The following is a 24,788-nucleotide window of genomic DNA, read 5'->3' as shown; positions in this document are numbered from 1 at the left end:
CCCAATGAAGCGTTACTGTGTCGGGTTAGTCTGTGGCGCAGGCCTTATAGAAACCATTTTTTTCAGGGCCTTTATTAAATAAAATCATGCCCAATAAAGCGTTACTGTGTCGGGTTAGTCTGTGGCGCAGGCCTTATAGAAAACATTTTCCAGGGCCTTTATTAAGTAAAATCATGCCCAACAAGAGTTACTGTGTCGGGTTAGTCTGTGGCGCAGGCCTTATAGAAAACATTGTTCCAGGGCCTTTATTAAATAAAATCATGCCCAATGAAGCGTTACTGTGTGGGTTAGTCTGTGGCGCAGGCCTTATAGAAAACATTTTTCAGGGCCTTTATTAAATAAAATCATGCCCAATAAAGCGTTACTGTGTCGGGTTAGTCTGTGAGCGCAGGCCTTATAGAAAACATTTTCCAGGGCCTTTATTAAGTAAAATCATGCCCAACAAAGAGTTACTGTGTCGGGTTAGTCTGTGGCGCAGGCCTTATAGAAAACATTGTTCCAGGGCCTTTATTAAATAAAATCATGCCCAATGAAGCGTTACTGTGTGGGTTAGTCTGTGGCGCAGGCCTTATAGAAAACATTCAATCAGGGCCTTTATTAAATAAAAACATGCCCAAATAAGTGCTATTGTGATGGAGTTAGTCTGTGACCCCAGGCCCTGTGTAAAACTGTCACCCAGGGCCTTTATAAGTAAAATCATGCCCAATAAGGTTAGGGTTAGGGTTAGGGTTAGGGTTAGGGTTAGGGTTAGAGGTTAGGGCTAGAGGTTAGGGTTAGGGTTAGGGTTTGGGTTAGGGGTTAGGGTTAGGGCTAGGGTTAGGGTTAGGGTTAGGAGTTAGGGCTAGGGGTTAGGGTTAGGGTTAGGGTTAGGGTTAGGGTTAGGGTTAGGGTTAGGGTTAGGGTTAGGGTTAGGGGTTAGGGCTAGGGTTAGGGTTAGGGTTAGGGTTAGGGTTAGAGTTAGGGTTAGTCTGTGGCCTTGGGCCTTATAGAAAACATTCATCAGGGCCTTTATTAAATAAATCATGCCCAAATAAGTGTTATTGTGATGGGGTTAGTCTGTGGCGCAGGCCTTATAGAAAACATTCATCCAGGGTCTCTATTAAATAAAATCATGCCCAATAAGGTGTTACTGTGTGAGGTTAGTCTGTGAGCGCAGGCCCTTTGTAAAACATTCATCAGGGCCTTTATTAAATAATATCATGCCCAAATAAGTGTTATTGTGTGATGAGGTTAGTCTGTGAGCGCAGGCCTTATAGAAAACATTCATCCAGGGCCTTTATTAAATAAAATCATGCCCAAATAAGTGTTATTGTGATAGGGTTAGTCTGTGAGCGCAGGCCTTATAGAAAACATTCATCCAGGGCCTTTATAGAATAAAATCATGCCCAAATAAGTGTTATTGTGATGGGGTTAGTCTGTGAGTGCAGGCCTTATAGAAAACATTCCTCCAGGGCCTTTATTAAATAAAATCATGCCCAATAAGGCGCTACTGTGTGGAGTTAGTCTGTGAGCGCAGGCCTTTGTAGAAAACATTCATCCAGGGCCTTTTTAAATAAAATCATGCCCAAATAAGTGTTATTGTGATGGGGTTAGTCTGTGGCGCAGGCCTTATAGAAAACATTCATCCAGGGCCTTTATAGAATAAAATCATGCCCACATAAGTGTTATTGTGATGGGGTTAGTCTGTGGCGCAGGCCTTATAGAAAACATTCATCCAGGGCCTTTATAGAAAAAATTATGCCCAATAAGGTGTTAGAGTGTGTAGGGTTAGTCTGTGGCGCAGGCCCTTTGTAAAACATTCATCCAGGGCGAGAATGAAATAAAGCGATGCCCATTAAAGTGTTACTGCGTTGGGGTTAATGTGTGAGCCCAGGCCCTTTGGAAAAGTGAAATCCAGACACGGGGTTACCGTAAATGTGTGTGTCGAGAAGTCGCTCTTAACCCGGCCTTGATGGCTGTAGCAGCGCCTGGATGTCTGGGCGTAGGTTTTGAAGCAGCTTAAAAAAATCCTCCAGGGTGGAGGTCGAGTGGGAAGCGTCCGAGAAGTCGCATAACCCGGCCGAGATCGGCTGAAATATGCGCCTGGATGTTTGGACTTAGGTTTTGAAAGCAAAAAAATCCTCCAGGGTGGCGAAGTCGAGTGGGAAAGCGTCCGGAAGTCGCATAACCCGGCCGAGATAAATCTGAAATATGCGCCTGGATGTCTGGACTTAGGTTTTGAGCGGCAAAAAAATACCTCCAGGGTGGAGAAGTCGGTGGGAAAGCGTCGAGAAGTCGCACATAACCCGGCCGAGATCGGCTGAAATATGCGCCTGGATGTCTGGACTTAGGTTTTGAAAGCAAAAAAATCCTCCAGGGTGGCGGAAGTCGAGTGGAAAGCGTCGGAAGTCGCACTTAACCCGGCCGAGATAAATCTGAAATATGCGCCTGGATGTTTGGACTTAGGTTTGAAAAAGCAAAAAAATCCTCCAGGGTGGCGGGGTCGAGTGGGAAAAGCGTCGGGAAGTCGCGCAAACCCGGCGAGATAAATCTGAAATATGCGCCTGGATGTCTGGACTTAGGTTTTGAGCAGCAAAAAATACCTCCAGGGTGGAGGGTCGAGTGGGAAGCGTCGAGAAGTCGCATAACCCGGCCGAGATCGGCTGAAATATGCGCCTGGATGTTTGGACTTAGGTTTTGAAAGCAAAAAAAATCCTCCAGGGTGGCGGAAGTCGGAGTGGGAAAGCGTCCGAGAAGTCGCATAACCGGCGAGATAAATCTGAAATATGCGCCTGGATGTTTGGACTTAGGTTTTGAAAGCAAAAAAATTTCCTCCAGGGTGGCGGGAAGTCCGAGTGGGAAGCGTCGGAAGTCGCATAACCGGCGAGATCGTCTGAAATATGCGCCTGGATGTTTGGACTTAGGTTTTGAAAGCAAAAAATTTCCTCCAGGGTGGCGGAGGTCGAGTGGGAAAGCGTCCGGAAGTCGCATAACCGGCCGAGATCGTCTGAAATATGCGCCTGGATGTTTGGACTTAGGTTTTGAGCGAAAAAATTTCCTCCAGGGGACCGGGGTCCGAGTGGGGAAGCGTCCGAGTCGCACTTAACCGGCCGAGATCGGCTGGATGAAGCGCCTGGATGTCTGGACTTAGGTTTTGAAAGCAAAAAAATTTCCTCCAGGGCCGGCGAAGTCGAGTGGGAAAGCGTCCGGGAAGCGCACTTAACCCGGACTCGATCGGTCGGATGAAGCGCCTGGATGTTTGGACTTAGGTTTTGAAAGCATAAAAAAATTTCCTCCAGGGCGGCGTGAGTAGGAAAAGCGTCGGGGAAAAGTCGAGTGGGAAAGCGTCGGGAAGGCGCACTGCCAACCCGGACTCGTCGGTCGGATGAAGCGCCTGGATGTTTGGACTTAGGTTTTGAGCGCCAAAAAATTTCCTCCAGGGCGGCGTGAAGTCGAGTGGGAAAGCGTCGGGAAGAAGCGCATAACCGGACTCGTCGGTCGGATGAAAGCGCCTGGATGTTTGGACTTAGGTTTTGAGCGAAAAAAATTTCCTCCAGGGCGGCGGGGTCGAGTGGGAAAGCGTCGGAAGCGCGCATAACCCGGACTCGATCGGTCGGATGATAAGCGCCTGGATGTTTGGACTTAGGTTTTGAGCGAAAAAAAATTCCTCCAGGGCGGCCCGAAGTCGAGTGGAAAGCGTCGAGAAGAAGCGCGCCAACCCGGACTCGTCGGTCGGATGAAAAAGCGCCTGGATGTTTGGACAGGTTTTGAAGAAAAAAATTTCCTCCAGGGGCCAGCGAAGTCCGAGTGGGAAAGCGTCGGAAAGCGCGCTTAACCCGGACTCGTCGGTCGGATGAAGCGCCTGGATGTTTGGACTTAGGTTTTGAGCGAAAAAATTTCCTCCAGGGCGGCGAAGTCGAGTGGGAAAAGCGTCCGGGAAGCGCGCTTAACGGACTCGTCCGGTCGGATGAAGCGCCTGGATGTTTGGACTTAGGTTTTGAGCGAAAAAATTTCCTCCAGGGCCGGCGAAGTCCGAGTGGGAAAGCGTCGGGAAAGCGCGCATAACCGGACTTTCGATCGGTCGGATGAAGCGCCTGGATGATTTTCGTTTGAAATTGCACTAAGTCAACCGGGAAAGATCCGACTTCCCGCGCCCTCCGAGGCTCGAGTCAGGCCGACCGAGAGGCCTCCTCCGGGCATGATTCAAATTTTCCGCGACCCTGGAAGGTGGCGTTTACACGAGCAACTTTTACATGGGTACGATTTGGTGAGCAGCGTGTTTTGTGGACTTAGTCTCTGGCGAAAAAAATCGAAAAAGCGGCTAAGTCCATATCGGCTTAGGTTTTGAGCGCCAATCTTTCACAAGCTCGGGGCGAGGCTATCGAGCGCTTCACCTGAAACACGGACTGAGGCGCGAGAGAGAGAGGGCGTTCGGCGGCGGAGGCGTCCCCTCGGCCCAGCGTGATCGATTGGAAGCGCGAGCGCGCGCCTAGCCTAGAGACCCCACCGGCCAGCCCGCTGTGCCGCTATCGTCGGGGAGTGCCTGGCAGAGGCACGGCGTGCAATGGGTTTCACGTTTGGCTTTGACAGCACGCGCGCCGGGCAATTTGGGCGTTAAATTCTGAGCAGGCCCCCTCAGCCGAGGAAAGCGCGAACCCGCCGGAGGAGGCCTAGGCGGCGGTCAGAGCGCGAGTCCGTCACGGCGGGCGTGGAGAGGCAGAGCACGCCAGCGTCCAGCGGCGCGCTTGCGCGAGTACCCCCCGTCCCGTGAAACACACTTTCCAGCGTCGGCGCGATCCCAGCGGCCACCCACCCAGCGCAGCGACCCCGCCGAAGGTTCGAGCCGCGCGCCCTATGGCGGCGGTCTTAGCCGAGGTCCAAGCGAAGTCTGCCCAGGCCCCCTCCTCAGGCGGACTGAGACCCGTGTGTAAGCAAAAGCGCCAGCGTCGGTTGAGTCCCCTCGACCCACAGGGGTTACCTGGTTGATCCTGCCAGTAACATATGCTTGTCTCAAAGATTAAGCCATGCAGGTCTAAGTGCACCACGGCGGTACAGTGAAACTGCGAATGGCTCATTAAATCAATTATGGTCCCTTTGATCGCTCCACCCGGTACTTGGATAGCTGCAGCAATTCCAGAGCTAATACATGCAAAGCAGCGCCGGCCGGGCGGCCGCCTCTCCTCGCGGGGCGGAGGCTGAGGCAGCGTGCATTTATCAGATCAAAACCCATCCGGGCCCCGGCGATCAAATCCTCCCGGACCCGGTACGCTTTGGTGACTCTAGATAACCTGGGCGATCGCTCGCCCTTCCGTGGCGGCGGCGATTCATTCAGTGTCTGCCCTATCAACTTTTCGATGGTACATCAGGCGCCTACCATGTAGTGACCACGGGTGGCGGGAATCAGGGGTTCGATTCGGAGAGGAGCCTGAAGCGGCTACCACATCCAAGGAAGGCAGCAGGCGCGCAAATTACCCATTTCCGACTCGGAAGTAGTAGCGAAAAATAACAATACAGGTCTCTTTGAGGCCCTGTAATTGGAATAGCGTATCTTAAACACATGGCGAGGACCCATTGGAGAGCAAATCTGGTGCCAGCAGCGCGGTAATTCCAGCTCAATAGCGTATATTAAAGTTGCTGCAGTTAAAAAGCTCGTAAGTTGGATCTAAGGATCTGGCTGGCGGTCCCCGAGAGGCGACCCACACCGCCCGTCCCAGGTCCCTGCCTCGGCGCCCCGGATACCCTTGGCTGGGTATCGGTCCGAGAACCAAAGCGTTTACTGAAAAAATTAGAGTGTTCAAAAGCAGGCGGCGTCGCCGCTGAATACGCAGCTAGGAATAATGGAATAGGACTCGGTTCTATTTTGTGAGTTTCTGGAACCGGGCCATGATTAAGAGGGCGGCCGGGGCATTGCGTATTGCGCGCTAGAGTGTGAAATTCTTGGACCGGCGCCAGGGCGGGCGAAAGCGAAAGCATTTGCCAAGAATGTTTTCATTAATCAAAACGAAAGTCGGAGGTTCGAAGGCGATCAGATACGTCGTAGTTCCGACCGTAAGCGATGCCGACCGCGATCCGGCGGCGTTATTCCATGACCCGCGGGCAGCGTCGAGAAACCACGAGTCTTTGGGTTCCGGGGAGTATGGTTGCAAAGCTGAAACTTAAAATTGGCGGAAGGCACCACCAGGAGTGGAGCCTGCGGCTTAATTGACTCAACACGGGAAACCTCACCCGGCCCGGACACGGAAAGGATTGACAGATTGATAGCTCTTTCTCGATTCTGTGGGTGGTGGTGCATGGCGTTCTTAGTTGGTGGGGCGATTTTGTCTGGTTCATTCCGATATGAGCGAGACTCCGGCTTGCTAAATAGTGGCGCGGCCACTTGGGTCAGCGTCAAAAACTTCTTAGAGGACAAGTGGCGTTCAGCCACGCGAGATGGAGCAATAACAGGTCTGTGATGCCTTAGATGTCCGGGGCTGCGCGCGCCACAATGGGCGGATCAGCGTGTGTCTACCCTCTGCGCCGAGAGGCGCGGGTAACCAGCTGAACCCGCTGCGTGATCGGGACTGGGGATTGAAACTATTTCCCATCAACGAGAATTCCCAGTAGCGCGGGTCATAAGCTCGCGTTGATTAAGTCCCTGCCCTTTGTAACACACGCGCCGTCGCTACTGCCGATTGGATGGTTTAGTGAGGTCCTCGGACCCGGCCCGCCCGGGGTGGCCCTCGCGGGAGGCTCTGGCGGAGCGCCGGGAAGACGATCAAACTTGACTATCTAGAGAAGTAAAATGCGTAACAAGGTTTCCGTAGGTGAACCTGCGGAAGGATCATTATCGGCCCGGCCCGATCCAAAGCGAAACCGCCCCGGCGGAGGGGCTAGCCCACCTCCCCGTCTCAAGCTCCGGTGCGCGGCAGAGGCGCGGCTCCGGCGCAGCCTCCCCTCGGGCACCAGCGCGAAAGCGCAGAGCGCGATAAGAAAAAAAAAGGGAACTTGACTGTCGCTGCACTCGGCGGCCCCCCGCTTTCCAGCGGCGGGGGGCTGAGCCGGGGCCCTGGCGGGTACCCGCACGGCCTCCGGGACCGTGGGTTCAAAGTCTCCTCCCGCGAAGGAGGGGCGCCCGTCCGGGGTAAAAAAACCTCTATCTATTTTACTCTATGATCCAGCGGCCGTGGCCGAGAGGTCTGCCGCTCAAAAACCCCAAGGCGGCAAAAGAACGCACAAAAACCTAAGGCAGCGAAGAGAGAGATCCGCGAGAAGGAGCGCCGTTCCCTGGGAAACAGCGCACCTCCGCGGAGAGCTTGAGCAACCTACCGCGGCGCCCATGACTGTCGCTGCACTCGGCGGGCCCCTGCTTTCCAGCGGCGGGGGGCCGAGCCGGGGCCCTGGCGGAGTACCATACGGCCTCGGGACCGTGGGTTCAAAGTCTCCTCCCGCGAAGGAGGCGCCCGTCCGGGGTAAAAAAACCTCTATCCTATTTACTCTATGATCCAGCGGCCGTGGCCGAGAAGTCTGCGCTCAAAACCCAAAGCGGCAAAAAGAACCGCACAAAAACCTAAGGCGGAGAGAGAGATCGAGAGAGAACTTGGCTGTCGCTGCACTCGGCGAGAGCCCCTGCTTTCCAGCGGCGGGGCTGGCCGGGGCCTGGCAGAGTACCATACGGCCTCCGGGACCGTGGGTTCAAAGTCTCCTCCCGCGAGGAGGAGGCGCCCGTCGAGTAAAAAAACCTCTATCCTATTTTACTCTATGATCCAGCGGCACGTGGCCGAGAGGTCTGCAGCGCAAAACCCAAAGCAGCAAAAGAACACCGCACAAAAACCTAAGGCGGAGAGAGAGAGATCCGAGAACTTGAGCTGTCGCTGCACTCGGCGGGCCCCTGCTTTCCAGCGGCGGGGCGAGCCGAGAACCCTGGCGAGGTACCACTTACGGCCTCCGGGACCGTGGGTTCAAAGTCTCCTCCCGCGAAGGAGGCGCCCGTCCGGGGTAAAAAACCTCTATCCTATTTTACTCTATGTTCCAGCGGCCGTGGCCGAGAGGTCTACCGCTCAAACATCCAAGGCAGCAAAAGACCGCACAAAAACCTAAGGCGAAGCGGAGAGGATCGCGCGAGAAGGCGCCGTTCCCTGGGAGGCAGCGCACCTCGCGGCGGAGCCAGGCAACCTACGCGGCGCCCCACCCCCTTGGCGCGGGGTGGGGCCGAGAACGCGAGCCTCTGAAAGACTTTGCTGCCAACCCCGGCGGGTACCCAGCAGGCGCCGGGACCGTGGGTTGAAGTCCCCTCTCGCGAGGCGCCCGTCGAGAGGCGACCCCCTTTGTATTTTTGAACCCACACAAGCCTGTGCAGTTCGGCCTCGCCTCGGGCGCTAAACTCAAGCGCCAATACGACTCTTAGCGGTGGATCACGCACCGGCTCGTGCGTCGATGAAGAAGCGCAGCCAGCTGCGAGGAACTAATATGAATTGCAGGACACATCGATCATCGACGCCGAGCACGCTGCGGCCCGGGTCGTCCGGGGCCACGCCTATCTGGTGGCTTTCCCCGCGATCAGGACCTCCGGTCCCGCGGCTGGAAAAAGCGTCGCAGAGGCTTCCCGCTCCCCTCCGTCCTCCCAAGTGCAGACCGCCACGCAGGGCGCCGCCTCCTCGGCGGGGTCAGCGCTTCCTCGGCGGCCCCTCCCACGAGGAGGTCAGCGTCCCCCAGGCGTCTGGGACGGCGGCGTCCTCCTCTCGGCGGCTTCGGTGGGTGTCTGCCACCTCCGTCGCCGCCCGGCGTGGACCCCGGCTCCCTCCGCCCCCTCGGACGCTCCGTGCGTAGCAGAGAGTTCGCGCTCCGTCTCTCGCCCCTCGCGCCCTGCCGGCGCATGGCGAGACCTGTTCAGGCCAGCCCGCAGCAGCAGCAGCGGCGGCGCTCCTAACCATATCCGACAACGACCTCAGATCAGGCAGGGCGACCCGCTGAATTTAAGCATATTACTAAAGCGGAGAAAAAGAAACTAGCTGAGATTCCCTCAGTAGCGGCGGCGAGAGGAAGAGCCCAGCGCCGAATCCGCCCCGGGCCACGGCGGCGAGGACACATGGCGTACAGAGAGGCCGTTCTCTCTCGCGCGGGTCGGGGCCCAAGTCCTTCTGATGGAGAGCTTAGCCCCGTGGGCGGTGTGAGGGCGGTAGCAGGCCCCCTCCCGCCCGAGTGCGGTTCTTCTCGGAGTCGGGTTGCTTGGGAATGCAGCCCAAAGCGGGTGGTAAGCTCCATCTAAGGCTAAATACCGGCCTGAGACCGATAGTCGAACAAGTACCGTGAGAAAGTTGAAAAGAACTTTGAAGAGAGTTCAACAGGGCGTGAAACCGCTAAGAGAGTAAGCAGGTGGGAGTCGCATGCAGTCTGCCGGAGAGATTCAGCTCGTGGGCCCGGCGAGCCAGCGTGGCAGTCTGCGAGATCCCGCCGGCCGGGAAGCGCGCCCGTCGGGCCTTCGGCCGCCCGTCGGGTGCACTTCTTCGAGGCGGTGCGCGCGGCCAGCTCAGTTTGCCAGGAAGGGCCGGGCGAAAGGTGGCAGGCGGCTCCCCTCAGGCGGGGCGCCGGCTACAGAACCCCACGCTCCGACTGCCGCTTACGGGGCGCGGGAAGTGTCCTCGCGCCTTCTCTCCTGCCGGCTAGCGGGAGGGCGGGAGGCCCCGTCCCAGGGCGCGTCGTCGGCCGGGACCGGACTGTCCTCAGTCCGTCCCGGCCGCGCCAGCGCCGCCAGAAGGCGGAGATCCGGCCCTCGTGCAAGTGGCGCTCGAGAGTCAGCGGTGAGGTCGGCCACCCACCCGACCCGTCTTGAAACACGGACCAAAAGAGTCTAGCGCGCGAGTCAAAGGTGTCTCTCGAGCCCCGCAGGCGCAATGAAGGTGAAGGCGGCGCCCGCCCGCTCAGGTGAGATCCCCGCCCGGCGGCGCGGCACCGGCCCGTCTAGCCCGCACCGCCGGGCAGGTGGAGCTAAGGCGCGTAGCGATGGTACGAAAGATGGTAGACTATGCCTGGGCAGAGGCGAAGCCAGAGGAAACTCTGGTGGAGGCCGTGAAAGCGATCTGGCGTGCAAATCGGTCGTCCGACCTGGGTATAGGCGAAAGACTAATCGAGACCATCTGGTAGCTGGTTCCCTCCAGTTCCCTCAGGATAGCTGGCGCTCGCTCGCACAAGCAGTTTTATCCGGTAAAGCGAATGACAAGAGGCCTTGGGCCGAAGCTTGATCTCAACCTATTCTCAAACTTTAAATGGGTAGAAGCCCGGCTCGCTGGCCTGGAGCCTGGGCGTGGAATCGAGGCGCCAAGTGGGCCACTTTTGGTAAGCAGAACTGGCGCTGCAGGAGATGAACGAGCGCGGGTTAAAGGCGCCGATGCCGGCGCTCATCAGACCCCAGAAAAGGTGTTGGTTGATAGACAGCAGGGCCGGTGGCCATGGAAGTCGGAATCCGCTTTAAAGTGTGTAACAACTCACCTGCCGAATCAACTAGCCCTGAAAATGGATGGCGCTGGGCGTGGGCCCATACCGGCCGTCGGCGGCACGACCACGTTATGCTCGAGACAGAATCGCCTCGGCGAGTAGGAGGGCGCGCGGCAGTGGCGCTGAAGCCTAGAAGCGCGGGCCGGGTGGAGCCGCGCGGTGCAGATCTTGGTGGTAGTAGCAAATATTCAAGCGGAGGCTTTGAAGGCGGAAGTGGAGAAGGTTCCATGTGAACAGCAGTTGAACATGGGTCAGTGGAGTCCTAAAGGGATGGCGAGCGCCGTTGGAAGGAGAGAAGCGATGGCCTCCGTCGCCCGGCCCGATCGAAAGGGAGTCTGGTTCAGATCCCAGAACCCGGAGTGGCGAGCGGGCGCGAGGCGCCCAGTGCGACTGCATAAGCGAACCGGAGAAGCTGGCGGGGCCCGGAAGAGGTTCTCTTTTTCTTTGTGAAGGGCGGGCACCCTGGAATGGGTTCGCCCGAGATGAGGCCCACGCCCTGAAAGCGCCCTTGATTTCGGCGGCGTCGGTCAGCCCTCGTCGGCGCCAGAAAATCCGGGAAAGGTGTAAGTCTCGCGCCGGGCGTACCCATATCCGCAGCAGGTCTCAAGGTAGACAGCCTCTGGCATGTTAGATCAAGGCAGCGTAAGAAGTCGTAGCAAGTCAGATCCGTAACCGGGATGAGATTGGCTCTAAGGGCTGGGCAGTCGGGCTGAGAGTGCGAGCGGGGCTGGGACCGCGCCTCGACTGGGGCGGCGCCCGCGGCGCCCTTTCCGTTCCGTTTCCGGCGCGTGGCGCCGGGGTCTCGCGTCCTCCCTTCCCCCCGTCTCGCCCCGCTCCGTCCGTCGGCGTCCTCCCCACCCTCGCGGGTCCGGGAAGGTCGGCGGCTCGAGGCGGGCCGTGAGGCAGGTCGAGGGTGAGTGGAGGCTCCGCGCGAGTCCCAGGACAATCGCGTGGCGGGCGAGGCGCAGAAGCGGGGGCTCGCGCGCGGCGGTGCGTGGCGGCTCTCTGGCGTGTGCGGGCCTTCGCGGATCCTCCAGCTACGGCCCGCGTCGGGACTCCGCGCGCGGCGCGTCGCGTCCGCCCCGTCCCGAAGTCAGCGGCGGGCAGCGTAGCGTCGAAGCGCGTGAGCGGCCAACTCCAGCGCCGGGCCTCGGCAGCGCCAAGCAGCGGCTTAGAACTGAGTGCGGACCAGGGGAATCCGACTGTTTAATTAAAACAAAGCATCGCGAAGGCCAGCGGCGGGTGTTGTGCGATGTGATTTCTGCCCAGTGCTCTGAATGTCAAAGTGAAGAAATTCAACGAAGCGCGGGTAAGCGAGCGGGAGTAACTATGACTCTCTTAAGGTAGCCAAATGCCTCGTCATCTAATTAGTAATGGCGCATGAATGGATGAGGCAAGATTCCCACTGTCCCTACCTGCTATCTAGCGAAACCACAGCCAAAGAGGCAGGCTTGGCAGAATCAGCGAGGAAAGAGACCCTGTTGAGCTTGACTCTAGTCTGGCACTGTGAAGAGACATGAGGGGTGTAGAATAAGTGGGAGGCCCGTCGAGACAGGCGCGAAGTTGAAATACCACTACTCTTATCGTTTCCTCACTTACCCGGTGAGGCAGGGAGGCGAGCAGCAGTCTCAAGCTTCTGGAGTCAAGCCCGGGCGCCGCTCACGCTGACCCGGGCGCGACCTGTCCCGAGGACAGTGGCAGGTGGGGAGTTTGACTGGGGCGGTACACCTGTCAAGCGGTAGCGCCCAGGTGTCTAAAAGCGAGCTCAGGAGGACAGAAACCTCCCGCGGAGCAGAAGGGCAAAAGCTCGCTTGATCTTGATTTTCAGTGAGTCACGGACCGTGGCGGGGCCTCACGATCCTTCTGGCTTTTTGGGTTTTAAGCGGGAGGTGTCAGAAAAGTTACCACAGGGATAACTGGCATGGCGCCAAGCGTTCATAAGCGGCGTCGCTTTTTGATCCTCCGATGTCGGCTCTTCCTATCATTTGTGAAGCAGAATTCACCAAGCGTTGGATTGTTCACCCACTAATAGGAGCGTGGGCTGGGTTTGGGCCGTCGTGAGACAGGTTAGTTTTACCCTACTGATACAGCGTCGTTGCAATAAGTAATCCTGCTCGATGCGAGAGGACCGCGGGTTCAGACATTTAGTGCGTGTGCTTGGCTGAAGAAGCCACTGGTGCGAAGCGCTACCATCTGCGGGATTATGACTGAAGCGCCTCTAAGTCAGAATCCGCCTAAGAGGCAGCGATACCGTTGCGCGCGGTACCGATTGGTACGGATGGGCCGTCAGCCCTCCGGGGCGCGGTGAAGAAGAGCCCGTCACGAGACTGGACGAAGTGCGGCGAGCAGCGCCGCCCCGCTTCAGACCAAAAACACCGAGTTTGTGGAGAATGTGGTGCAAAATGACTCGTAGGCGACCTGATTCTGGGTCAGGGGTTTCGTAAGTGGCAGAGCAGCTCACTCGCTGCGATCCATTGAAAGTCATCCTAGATCCAATCTTTTGTGCCGGTCCGAGAGGAGGCCCAGCCGGGCGACCTCGGGCTGGCATACCCCCTCCTCCGCCGCAGGGAGTACCAGTGGAAGCGGAGAGTGGCAGCGGAGAGGGCAGGAGTCCGAGCCGGCGGAGGCGGTCGGTCGGACAGAGGCAGCGCTCTCCCTCTCCGGAAGAAAAAAAAACCCCTCAAAACCTAAGTCGATAGAAGTACCAGTGGCGGAGAACCGAGGCAGCGGAGAGGCCGCACCGAGAGGCTGGCTTCGGTCGGGCCAGAGGCAGCGGCGAGCTCCCTCTCGGAAGAAAAAAAAACCCTCCAAAACCTAAGTCGATGAGGGTACCAGTGGCGAGAAGGAACCGAGGCGGCGGAGAGGCCGCCCGAGAGAGGAGCTGGCTTCGGTCGGACCAGAGGCAGCAGCGGCTCCCCTCTCGGAAGAAAAAAAACCCCTCCAAAACCTAAATCGATGGGGGTACCAGTGGCGAGAGGAACCGAGGAGCAGGCGGAGGAGGGCGCCCGAGAGAGAGGCTGGCTATTTCGGTCGGGCCAGAGGCAGCGGGCTCCCCTCTCGGAAGAAAAAAACCCTCAAAACCTAAGTCGATGGGGTACCAGTGCACAGTTCTTTTGAGGAGAAGCGTGGTTGTGCTGAGATAGTGACCCGGCAATAGTGGGAGTACCGGGCACGAGCGGAGAACAGGTGTAGGTCCCGGAGAGTCCCTACAGGAGGCTTTTCGGAGGTGATGCCGAGCAGAGGCGCAGGTGTGCCCGGCGGGGATCGGTCGTGAGCAGGAGCCTGGATGTCTGTAAGGCTGGAGATGAGTTACCGTGAAGGTGCGCGTCGTGAAGCGTGCGGCTTGTGGGCTGTGAGATGCGCCTGGATGTTTTAGACTTAGGTTTTGAGCAGCTTAAAAAATACCTCCCGGGGTGGCGGGGGTCGAGTGGGAAAGCGCCCGTGAAGTGGGAGGCAGCGTGAGATCGGCTGTGAGATGCGCCTGGATGTTTGGACTTAGGTTTTGAGCAGCAAAAAATACCTCCGGGGTGGCGGTGGTCCGAGTGGAGAAAGCGTCCGTGAAGTGGGGGCCGCGGCCGAGATCGGCTGTGAGATGCGCCTGGATGTTTGGACTTAGGTTTTGAGCGCAGCAAAAATACCTCCGGGGTGGCGGTGAGTCGAGTGGGAAAGCGTCCGTGAAGTGGGGCTTACGCGGCCGAGATCGGCTGTGAGATCGCCTGGATGTCTGGACTTAGGTTTTGAGCGCAGCAAAAATACCTCCGGGGTGGCGGGAGAGAGTGGGAGCGGTGAAGTGGGGCTTAACGCGGCCGAGATCGGCTGTGAGATACGCTGGATGTCTGGACGTTTTGAGACACTTAAAAAAGAGGTCGAGTGGGAAGCGCCGCCACTTGCGGCCGAGATCGGCTGTGAGATCGCCTGGATGTCTGGACTTAGGTTTTGAGCGGAAAAAAATACCTCCAGGGTGGCGGGGGTGAGTGGAGAAAGCGTCGTGGTGTAGTGGGGCTTAGCGGCCGAGATCGGCTGAAATATGCGCCTGGCCTGGATGTTTTGGACTTAGGTTTTGAAGGAGGGCGGGGCAAAATTTACTCCAGGGTGGCCTGGATGTTTGGTCGGTTTTGGGCAAAAAAAGCGTCCGTGAAGTGAGTGGGCATACTTAACCCGGCCGAGATCGGCTGAAATATCGCCTGGATGTTTGGACTTAGGTTTTGAGCAAAAAAATTTCCTCCGGGAGGCCGGGAGTCGAGTGGGAAAGCGTCCGAAGAAGTGCTTAACCCGGCTGAGATCGGCTGAAATATGCGCCTGGATGTCTGGACTTAGGTTTTGAAAGCGAAAAAAATTTCCTCCAGGAGGCGGAAGTCGAGTGGGAAAGCGTCCGGGAAGTCGCACTTAACCCGGCTGAGATCGGCTGAAATATGCGCCTGGATGTTTGGACTTAGGTTTTGAAAGCCAGGAGTGGAAAAAAAAATCCTCCAGGGTGGCGGGTCCGAGTCGGGAAAGCGTCGAGAAGTCGCACTTAATTTCCTCCGGCCGAGATCGGCTGGATGAGCGCCTGGATGTCTGGACTTAGGTTTTGAACGAAAAAAAATTTCCTCCAGGGAGGCCGGGGTCGAGTGGGAAAGCGTCCGAGAAGTCGCACTTAACCCGGCTGAGATCGGCTGGAAATAAGCGCCTGGATGTTTGGACTTAGGTTTTGAACGAAAAAAAATTTCCTCCCAGGAGGGCGGGTCGAGTGGGAAAGCGTCAAAGAGTCAACCGGCGCCTGGATATGCGCCTGGATGAGATCGGTTTTGAAAGCAAAAAAATTTCCTATGCGCCTGGATGTTTGGACTGAAGCGCCTGGATGTTTGAAGCGAAAAAAAATTTCCTCCAGGAGGCGGGAGTCGAGTGGGAAAGCGTCGAGAAGTCGCACTTAACCCGGCCGAGATCGGCTGAAATATGCGCCTGGATGTTTGGACTTAGGTTTTGAACGAAAAAAAATTTCCTCCAGGGAGGCCGGGGTCGAGTGGGAAAGCGTCCGAGAAGTCGCACTTAACCCGGCCGAGATCGGCTGAAATATGCGCCTGGATGTTTGGACTTAGGTTTTGAACGAAAAAAAATTTCCTCCAGGGAGGCGGGTCGAGTGGGAAGCGTCGAGAAGTCGCACTTAACCCGGCTGAGATCGGCTGAAATATGCGCCTGGATGTTTGGACTTAGGTTTTGAGCGAAAAAATTTCCTCCAGGAGGCGGGGTCGAGTGGAAAGCGTCGAGGTCGCGCTTAACCCGGCTGAGATCGGCTGAAATATGCGCCTGGATGATTTTCGTTTCGAAAATTGCACTAAGTCAACCGGGGAAAGGTCCGACTTCCATACCCTCCGAGGCTCCGAGTCAGGCCGACCGAGAGGCCTCTTCGGGCACGATTCAAATTTCACGCGACCCGGAGGTGGCCGTTTACCAGAAGAACTTTTACATCAACTTTAATTTTTTTTTTTTTTTTTTTTTTTTTCTAAAAACTCTGAAATTCGTGCCCTCTGCGTCGCTGCTGCTTGAGGCGAGTCTGTGAGCGCAGGCCTTTGTGAAAACATTCATCAGGGCCTTTAATAAATAAATCATACCCAAATCTGTGTTATTGTGTGGGGTTAGTCTGTGAGCGCAGGCCTTATGGAAAACATTCATCGAGGGCCTTTATTAAATAAAATCATGCCCAATAAAGAGTTAATGGGTGGGTTAGTCTGTGGCGCAGGCCTTATAGAAAAACATTTTCCAGGGCCTTTATTAAATAAAATCACGCCCAATAAAGAGTTACTGTGTGGGTTAGTCTGTGAGGCAGGCCTTAAAAAAAACTGTCATCAGGGCCTTTATTAAATAAAATCATGCCCATAAAGTGTTATTATGCAGAGAGGTTAGTCTGTGAGCGCAGGCCTTAAAGAAAACATTTATCAGGGCCTTTATTAAATAAAATCATGCCCAATAAAGCGTTACTGTAATAAGGTTAGTCTGTGAGCGCAGGCCTTATAGAAAACATTTTTTCCAGGGCCTTTATTAAATAAAATCATGCCCAATAAAGCGTTACTGTGTCGGAGGTTAGTCTGTGGCGCAGGCCTTATAGAAAACATTTTCCAGGGCCTTTATTAAGTAAAATCATGCCCAACAAAGAGTTACTGTGTGGGTTAGTCTGTGGCGCAGGCCTAAAGAAAACTGTCATCAGGGCCTTTATTAAATAAAATCATGCCCATAAGAGTGTTATTATAGCAGGGGTTAGTCAGTGAGCGCCCAGTGCTTATAGAAAACATTTTCCAGGGCCTTTATTAAATAAAATCACGCCCAATAAAGCGTTACTGTGTCGGGTTAGTCTGTGGCGCAGGCCTTATAGAAAAACATTTTCCAGGGCCTTTATTAAATAAAATCACGCCCAATAAAAAGAGTTACTGTGTCAGGTTAGTCTGTGAGGAGGTAGGCCTTAAAGAAAACTGTCATCAGGGCCTTAATTAAATAAAATCATGCCCATAAAGTGTTATTATAGCAGAGGTTAGTCAGTGGCGCAGGCCTTATAGAAAACATTCATCGAGGGCCTTTATTAAATAAAATCATGCCCAATAAAGAGTTACTGTGTCGGGGTCAGTCTGTGGCGCAGGCCTTATAGAAAACATTTTCCAGGGCCTTTATTAAATAAAATCACGCCCAATAAAGAAGTTACTGTGTCGGGTTAGTCTGTGGCGCAGGCCTTATAGAAAAACATTCATCGAGGGCCTTTATTAAATAAAATCACGCCCAATAAAGCGTTACTGTGTCGGGTTAGTCTGTGGCGCAGGCCTTATAGAAAAACATTTTTCCAGGGCCTTTATTAAATAAAATCACGCCCAATAAGAGTTACTGTGTCGGGTTAGTCTGTGAGGTAGGCCTTAAAGAAAACTGTCATCAGGGCCTTAATTAAATAAAATCATGCCCATAAGAGTGTTATTATATGAGGGTTAGTCAGTGGCGCAGGCCTTATAGAAAACATTCATCGAGGGCCTTTATTAAATAAAATCATGCCCAATAAAGAGTTACTGTGTCAGGAGTCAGTCTGTGGCGCAGGCCTTATAGAAAACATTTTCCAGGGCCTTTATTAAATAAAATCACGCCCAATAAAGAGTTACTGTGTCGGGTTAGTCTGTGAGGCAGGCCTTATACAAAACATTCATCGAGGCCTTTATTAAATAAAATCATGCCCAATGAAGAGTTACTGTGTCGGGGTTAGTCTGTGAGCGCAGGCCTTATAGAAAACATTCATCCAGGGCCTTTATTAAATACAATCATGCCCAATAAAGCGTTAATGTGTCAGGTTAGTCTGTAGCGCAGGCCTTAAAGAAAACTGTCATCCAGGGCCTTTATTAAATAAAATCATGCCCAATGAAGCGTTACTGTGTCGGGTTAGTCTGTGGCGCAGGCCTTATAGAAACCATTTTTCCAGGGCCTTTATTAAATAAAATCATGCCCAATAAAGCGTTACTGTGTCAGGTTAGTCTGTGAGCGCAGGCCTTATAGAAAACATTTTCCAGGGCCTTTATTAAGTAAAATCATGCCCAACAAGAGTTACTGTGTCGGGTTAGTCTGTGGCGCAGGCCTTATAGAAAACATTGTTCCAGGGCCTTTATTAAATAAAATCATGCCCAATGAAGCGTTACTGTGTCAGGTTAGTCTGTGGCGCAGGCCTTATAGAAAACATTTTCCAGGGCCTTTATTAAATAAAATCATGCCCAATAAAGCGTTACTGTGTCGGGTTAGTCTGTGAGCGCAGGCCTTATAGAAAACATTTTTCCAGGGCCTTTATTAAGTAAAATCATGCCCAACAAAGAGTTACTGTGTCAGGTTAGTCTGTGAGCGCAGGCCTTATAGAAAACATTGTTCCAGGGCCTTTATTAAATAAAATCATGCCCAATGAAGCGTTACTGTGTCGGGTTAGTCTGTGAGCGCAGGCCTTATAGAAAACATTCAATCAGGGCCTTTATTAAATAAAAACATGCCCAAATAAGTGCTATTGTGATGGGGTTAGTCTGTGACCCCAGGCCCTGTGTAAAACTGTCACCCAGGGCCTTTATAGAGTAAAATCATGCCCAATAAGGTTAGGGTTAGGGTTAGGGTTAGGGTTAGGGTTAGGGTTAGGGTTAGGGCTAGGGTTAGGGTTAGGGTTAGGGTTTGGGTTAGGGTTAGGGTTAGGGCTAGGAGTTGGGGTTAGGGTTAGGGTTAGGGCTAGGCTAGGGTTAGGGTTAGGGTTAGGGTTAGGGTTAGGGTTAGGGTTAGGGTTAGGGTTAGGGTTAGGGTTAGGGTTAGGGCTAGGGTTAGGGTTAGGGTTGGGGTTAGGGTTAGGGTTAGTCTGTGGCGCTTGGGCCTTATAGAAAACATTCATCAGGGCCTTTATTAAATAAAATCATGCCCAAATAAGTGTTATTGTGATGGGGTTAGTCTGTGGCGCAGGCCTTATAGAAAACATTCATCAGGGTCTCTATTAAATAAAATCATGCCCAATAAGGTGTTACTGTGTAGGGTTAGTCTGTGAGCGCAGGCCCTTTGTAAAACATTCATCCAGGGCCTTTATTAAATAATATCATGCCCAAATAAGTGTTATTGTGATGGGGTTAGTCTGTGAGCGCAGGCCTTATAGAAAACATTCATCAGGGCCTTTATTAAATAAAATCATGCCCAAATAAGTGTTATTGTGATAGGGTTAGTCTGTGAGCGCAGGCCTTATAGAAAACATTCATCCAGGGCCTTTATAGAATAAAATCATGCCCAAATAAGTGTTATTGTGATGGGGTTAGTCTGTGAGTGCAGGCCTTATAGAAAACATTCCTCCAGGGCCTTTATTAAATAAAATCATGCCCAATAAAGGCGCTACTGTGTCGGGTTAGTCTGTGAGCGCAGGCCTTTGTAGAAAACATTCATCAGGGCCTTTTTAAATAAAATCATGCCCAAATAAGTGTTATTGTGATGGGGTTAGTCTGTGAGCGCAGGCCTTATAGAAAACATTCATCCAGGGCCTTTATAGAATAAAATCATGCCCACATAAGTGTTATTGTGATGGGGTTAGTCTGTGAGCGCAGGCCTTATAGAAAACATTCATCCAGGGCCTTTATAGAAAAAAATTATGCCCAATAAGGTGTTAGTGTGTAGGGTTAGTCTGTGGCGCAGGCCCTTTGTAAAACATTCATCAGGGCGAGAATGAAATAAAGCGATGCCCATTAAAGTGTTACTGCGTTGGGGTTAATGTGAGCCCAGGCCCTTTGGAAAATTGAAATCCAGACACGGGGTTCGTAAATGTGTGTGTCCGAGAAGTCGCTCTTAACCCGGCCTTGATCGCTGCTGCAGCGCCTGGATGTCTGGGCGTAGGTTTTGAGCAGCAAAAAATCCTCCAGGGTGGAGGGTCGAGTGGGAAAGCGTCGAGAAGTCGCGCTTAACCCGGCCGAGATCGGCTGAAATATGCGCCTGGATGTTTGGACTTAGGTTTTGAAAGCAAAAAAATCCTCCAGGGTGGCGGAAGTCGAGTGGGAAAGCGTCGGGAAGTCGCATAACCGGCCGAGATCGTCTGAAATATGCGCCTGGATGTCTGGACTTAGGTTTTGAGCGGCAAAAAATACCTCCAGGGTGGAGGGTCGAGTGGGAAGCGTCCGAGAAGTCGCACTTAACCCGGCCGAGATCGGCTGAAATATGCGCCTGGATGTCTGGACTTAGGTTTTGAAAGCAAAAAAATCCTCCAGGGTGGCGAAGTCGAGTGGGAAAGCGTCGGAAGTCGCACTTAACCCGGCCGAGATCGTCTGAAATATGCGCCTGGATGTTTGGACTTAGGTTTTGAAAGCAAAAAAAAATCCTCCAGGGTGGCGAAGTCGAGTGGGAAAGCGTCCGGGAAGTCGCGCATAACCGGCGAGATCGTCTGAAATATGCGCCTGGATGTCTGGACTTAGGTTTTGAGCGGCAAAAATACCTCCAGGGTGGAGGGTCGAGTGGGAAAGCGTCCGAGAAGTCGCATAACCCGGCGAGATCGGCTGAAATATGCGCCTGGATGTTTGGACTTAGGTTTTGAAAGCAAAAAAATCCTCCAGGGTGGCGAAGTCGAGTGGGAAAGCGTCGGGAAGTCGCATAACCCGGCGAGATCGTCTGAAATATGCGCCTGGATGTTTGGACTTAGGTTTTGAAAGCAAAAAATTTCCTCCAGGGTGGCGGGGTCGAGTGGGAAAGCGTCGGGAAGTCGCGCATAACCCGGCCGAGATCGTCTGAAATATCGCCTGGATGTTTGGACTTAGGTTTTGAAAGCAAAAAAATTTCCTCCAGGGTGGCGAAGTCGAGTGGGAAAGCGTCGGGAAGTCGCACTTAACCCGGCCGAGATCGTCTGAAATATGCGCCTGGATGTTTGGACTTAGGTTTTGAGCGAAAAAATTTCCTCCAGGAGACCGGGGTCGAGTGGGAAAGCGTCGAAGTCGCACTTAACCCGGCCGAGATCGGCTGGATGAAGCGCCTGGATGTCTGGACTTAGGTTTTGAAAGCAAAAAAATTTCCTCCAGGGCCGGCGAAGTCGAGTGGGAAAGCGTCCGGGAAGCGCGCGCTTAACCGGACTCGATCGGTCGGATGAAGCGCCTGGATGTTTGGACTTAGGTTTTGAGCATAAAAAAATTTCCTCCAGGGCGGCGCGAAGTCGAGTGGGAAAGCGTCCGGGAAGGCGCACTTAACCCGGACTCGTCGGTCGGATGAAAGCGCCTGGATGTTTGGACTTAGGTTTTGAAGCGCAAAAAATTTCCTCCAGGGCCGGCGAAGTCGAGTGGGAAAGCGTCCGGAAAGCGCACTTAACCGGACTCGTCGGTCGGATGAAGCGCCTGGATGTTTGGACTTAGGTTTTGAAGAAAAAATTTCCTCCAGGGCGGGCGAAGTCGAGTGGGAAAGCGTCCGGGAAGGCGCGCATAACCGGACTCGTCGGTCGGATGAAGCGCCTGGATGTTTGGACTTAGGTTTTGAGCGAAAAAAATTTCCTCCAGGGCGGGCGAAGTCGAGTGGGAAAGCGTCCGGGAAGGCGCACTTAACCCGGACTCGATCGGTCGGATGAAGCGCCTGGATGTTTGGACTTAGGTTTTGAGCGAAAAAAATTTCCTCCAGGGCGGCGAAGTCGAGTGGGAAAGCGTCGGGAAGCGCGCATAACCGGACTCGTCGGTCGGATGAAGCGCCTGGATGTTTGGACTTAGGTTTTGAGCGAAAAAAATTTCCTCCAGGGCGGCGGTCGAGTGGGAAAGCGTCGGGAAGGCGCACTTAACCGGACTCGATCGGTCGGATGAAGCGCCTGGATGTTTGGACTTAGGTTTTGAGCGAAAAAATTTCCTCCAGGGCGGCGAAGTCGAGTGGGAAAGCGTCCGGGAAGGCGCACTTAACCCGGACTCGATCGGTCGGATGAAGCGCCTGGATGATTTTCGTTTGAAAATTGCACTAAGTCAACCGGGGGAAGGTCCGACTTCCATACCCTCCGAGGCTCGAGTCAGGCCGACGAGAGGCCTCCTCCGGGCATGATTCAAATTTTCCCGCGACCCTGGGGTGGCGTTTACACAGAACAACTTTTACATGGGTACGATTTGGTGAGCGCGTGTTTTGTGGACTTAGTCTCTGGCGAAAAAAAGTCGAAAAAACGACTAAGTCCATATCGACTTAGGTTTTGAGCGCAATCTTTCTGAAGCTCGGGGCGAGGCTATCGAGCGCTTCACCTGAAACACGGACACAGGCGCCGAGAGAGAGGGCGTTCGGCGGCGAGGCGTCCCCCTCGGCCGAAGCGTGATCGATTGGAGCGCGGCGCGCGCCTAGCCTAGGACCCCACCCGGCCAGCCCGCTGCTGCTGTATGGTCGGAGTGCCTGGCAGAGAACACGGCGTGCAATGGGTTTACGTTTGGGCTTTGACAGCACGCGCGCCGGGCAATTTGGGCGTTCGTTACGAGCAGGCCCCCTCAGCCCGAGGCGCGCGAACCCGCCGGAGGAGGCCTGAGCGGCGGTCAGGCGCGAGAGTCCGTCACGGCGGGCGTGGAGGCAGAAACGCGGCAGCGTCCAGCGGCCGCGCGGCGAGTACCCCGTCCCGTGAAACACACTTTTCCGGCGTCGGCGCGATCCCAGCGGCCACCCACCCAGCAGCGACCCCGCCGGAAGGTTCGAGCAGCGCGTCGCCCTATGGCGGCGGTCTTGGCGAGGTCAGCGGGGTCTGCCCAGGCCCCCTCCTCAGGCGGACTGAGACCCGTGTGCAGGCAAAAGCGCGCAGCGTCGGTTAGTCCCTCGACCCACAGGGGTTACCTGGTTGATCCTGCCAGTAACATATGCTTGTCTCAAAGATTAAGCCATGCAGGTCTAAGTGCACCGCGGCGGTACAGTGAAACTGCGAATGGCTCATTAAATCAGTTATGGTCCCTTTGATCGCTCCACCCGGTACTTGGATAACTGTGGCAATTCCAGAGCTAATACATGCAAGCGGCGCCGGCCGGGCGACCGCCTCTCCTCGCGCGGGCGGGAGGCTGAGGGCAGCGATGCATTTATCAGATCAAAACCCATCCGGGCCCCGGCGATCGTCCTCCCGGACCGGTACCTTTGGTGACTCTAGATAACCTCGGGCGATCGCTCGCCCTTCGCGGCGGCGGCGATTCATTCAGTGTCTGCCTATCAACTTTCGATGGTACATCAGGCGCCTACCATGGTGACCACGGGTGGCGGGAATCAGGGTTCGATTCGGAGAGGAGCCTGAAGCGGCTACCACATCCAAGGAAGGCAGCAGGCGCGCCAAATTACCCATTTCCGACTCGGGAGGTAGTGGCGAAAAATAACAATACAGGTCTCTTTGAGGCCCTGTAATTGGAATAGCGTATCTTAAACACATGGCGAGGACCCATTGGAGGCAAGTCTGGTGCCAGCAGCGCGGTAATTCCAGCTCCAATAGCGTATATTAAAGTTGCTGCAGTTAAAAAGCTCGTAGTTGGATCTCGGGATCTGGCTGGCGGTCCGCGAGAGGCGAGCCACGCCCGTCCCAGGTCCCTGCCTCGGCGCCCCGGATGCCCTTGGCTGGGTGTCGGTCCGAGAGCCAAAGCGTTTACTTTGAAAAAATTAGAGTGTTCAAAGCAGGCGGCGTCGCGCTGAATACGCAGCTAGGAATAATGGAATAGGACTCCGGTTCTATTTTGTGGGTTTCTGGAACCGGAGCCATGATTAAGAGGGCGGCGGGGCATTACGTATTGCGCGCTAGAAGTGAAATTCTTGGACCGGCGCAAGGCGGGAAAGCGAAAGCATTTGCCAAGAATATTTTCATTAATCAAACGAAAGTCGGAGGTTGAAGGCGATCAGATACCGTCGTAGTTCCGACCGTAAGCGATGCCGACCGCGATCGGCGGCGTTATTCCCATGACCCGCCGGGCGGCGTGCGGGAAACCACAGTCTTTGGGTTCCGGGAGTATGGTTGCAAAGCTGAAACTTAAAGGAATTGCGGAAGGCACCACCAGGAGTGGAGCCTGCGGCTTAATTTGACTCAACACGGGAAACCTCACCCGGCCCGGACACGGAAAGATTGACAGATTGATAGCTCTTTCGATTCTGTGGGTGGTGGTGCATGGCGTTCTTAGTTGGTGGGGCGATTTGTCTGGTTCATTCCGATATGAGCGAGACTCCGGCTTGCTAAATAGTGGCGCGGCCACTTGGGTGGCGTCAAAAACTTCTTAGAGGACAAGTGGCGTTCAGCCACGCGAGATGGAGCAATAACAGGTCTGTGATGCCCTTAGATGTCGGGGCTGCTGCGCGCCACAATGGGCGGATCAGCGTGTGTCTACCCTGCGCCGAGAGGCGCGGGTAACCCGCTGAACCCCGCTCGTGATCGGGACTGGGGATTGAAACTATTTCCCATCAACGAGGAATTCCCAGTAAGCGCGGGTCATAAGCTCGCGTTGATTAAGTCCCTGCCCTTTGTACACACCGCCCGTCGCTACTACCGATTGGATGGTTTAGTGAGGTCCTCGGACCGGCCCGCCCGGTGGGCCCCTCGCGAGGCTCTGGCGGGCGCGGGAAGACGATCAAACTTGACTATCTAGAGGAAGTAAAAGTCGTAACAAGGTTTCCGTAGGTGAACCTGCGGAAGGATCATTATCGGCCCGGCCCGATCCAAAGCGAAACCGCCCCGGGCGGGGAGGCCTAGCCCACCTCCCCCCCGTCTCAAGCTCCGGGTGCGCGGCAGAGGCCGGCGGCTCCGGCGCGGCCTCTCCCCTCCGGGCACACAGCGAGCGCAGAAGCGCGATAAGAAAAAAGGAACTTGACTGTCGCTGCACTCGGCGGCCCCGGCTTCCAGCGGCGGGGCTGAGCGGGGCCCTGGCGAGTACCGCCGCGGC

At 54.8% G+C, this 24,788-nt stretch overlaps 1 pseudogene; it reads left to right on the top strand.

Annotated features, from left to right (window-relative positions):
• Positions 1 to 8,897: 8,897 nt before the first annotated feature.
• LOC122332114 lies at positions 8,898 to 12,953 on the top strand (annotated as a pseudogene).
• The last annotated feature ends 11,835 nt before the right edge of the window (positions 12,954 to 24,788 follow it).

Source organism: Puntigrus tetrazona, unplaced genomic scaffold (genome assembly GCF_018831695.1).
Source record: "Puntigrus tetrazona isolate hp1 unplaced genomic scaffold, ASM1883169v1 S000000003, whole genome shotgun sequence".
NCBI classification, from domain to species: domain Eukaryota; kingdom Metazoa; phylum Chordata; class Actinopteri; order Cypriniformes; family Cyprinidae; genus Puntigrus; species Puntigrus tetrazona.
This window is presented reverse-complemented; position numbering and strand designations above follow the sequence as displayed.